The following is a 1,765-nucleotide window of genomic DNA, read 5'->3' on the forward strand; positions in this document are numbered from 1 at the left end:
TTCAATTGGTACTTGATTTATCGACTCTGAAAGGATGAAAGGCAAAGTCGGCCTCGGCGGATTTTTGAACTCAGAACGTAGTAGCAGACGAAATACCGCGATGCATTTCGCCCGGGATGCTAACGATTCTGCTAGCTTGCCGCCTTATGTAATAATAATAATAATAATAATAATAATAATAATAATAATAATAATAATAATAATAACAATAATAATATTTTTCTTTTATTAATCACGGGATCTTAGACATCACAAGGACAGACAACAACTGCGTGGGGATTTACGTAAAGGATGAAGAGAAAGAAATGGTGAAATGCAATAAATCTATGCATATACAAAATCTGTGGTAATATGAATGATGTAGTCCTCTTGATACAGAAGAAACTCCAACAGGAGCTAATCAAGGTACCACACAGATTCAGGATTACCCTGACCATCAAAGGCATACATCCAAGTTTCACATAACCATTAATATATTGCAAAAATCACCGGTTGAATAATATCTGAAAGTTTGTACAAGAGGCAACTTAATGCTACTGACTTATCTTCCCTTTCAACCCCCACGCCACCCTGTGTTTGTGTGTGTGTGTGCAGAATTTACCTTTATGTTGTTGTTATTGTTAATACCTAGCTCCTGTTTGTGAATAAATGGCCTCTGGTCCTCTTGCAAGCGTCTTATCTGTCATTCAGAGCCAAGATTTTCACCTGAACATCTAATCCAACACGACTGGATTCATTCCAGTCACATTTCGTTTTTAAACCGTTGATCCAAAACTAGAGGCATTCAACGAAACGAAGTTTGAGACACGAGGTCAGAGCATGGTAGTAACTGCTTGAAAGCCCAGTATATGGTAACAGCTACAGCATTTATTATGAAAATCGTGAGATGATTTTTAATGTGAGCCTGCAATCAAACTAGTCCTACATATTGGTTTCAAATTCTAGAACAAGGCAAACAATTTCGGGGGAGGGGTAAGTCGGTTACAATGACTCCAGTGTTCAACTGGTACTTATTTTATTGACCCCGAAAGGATGAAAGATTAAGTCAGCCTTTGAAAAACAAAATAGGAATTTCCCCAATACACCTGAGAAACAAAATAGGAATTTCCTCAAGACACCAGGTTCGAAATTTCCCCAAGACGCCTGAAGAAGGCTGGAGGGTATATCAGCCGAAACGTTGTTAACAACAAACAAGATGAGGACAAATATCCGTCGAATGTAAATAATGTAAATAATTTTAAAGAAGTTTGTATAAAAATAGTTTTTAAATATCGAATGACTATGGTGTCCATCGGAATAAAATAGTAACCCAAGGAGTCCATAGATAAAAAAAAATGGTTAAAAACCTCAGCTCTGAATGAAGTTGAGAAACACTGTAACTCTTACAGTTTCCCAAGAAGATAAGCGTTTCCATTTTAGCGCTTCAATTATATGTTGGTATATTCTCTCGTATGTTCTTGAAACTTTTCTGATGTTTAGAAACAGGGACAGAAATAAATAGAACGAAGCACTTATTTAAGTGGGCTGAGTTTAAAACAAAATGACGGCCGTTAGCGTTTCGCATCTTCTGGATAAAACCGAAAATTGCTTGTAATGTGTGCACAGAATATCTATTCAAATATTTCTCTATCATCATCCTCATCATCATCCTTCTTCTTCTTCTTCTTCTTCTTCTTCTTCTTCTTCTTCTTATTATTATTATTATTATTATTATTATTATTATTATTATTATTATTATTATTATTATTATTATTATTATTATTAT

Source organism: Octopus bimaculoides, chromosome 2, assembly GCF_001194135.2.
Source record: "Octopus bimaculoides isolate UCB-OBI-ISO-001 chromosome 2, ASM119413v2, whole genome shotgun sequence".
In the NCBI taxonomy this organism is placed as follows: Eukaryota; Metazoa; Mollusca; class Cephalopoda; order Octopoda; family Octopodidae; genus Octopus; species Octopus bimaculoides.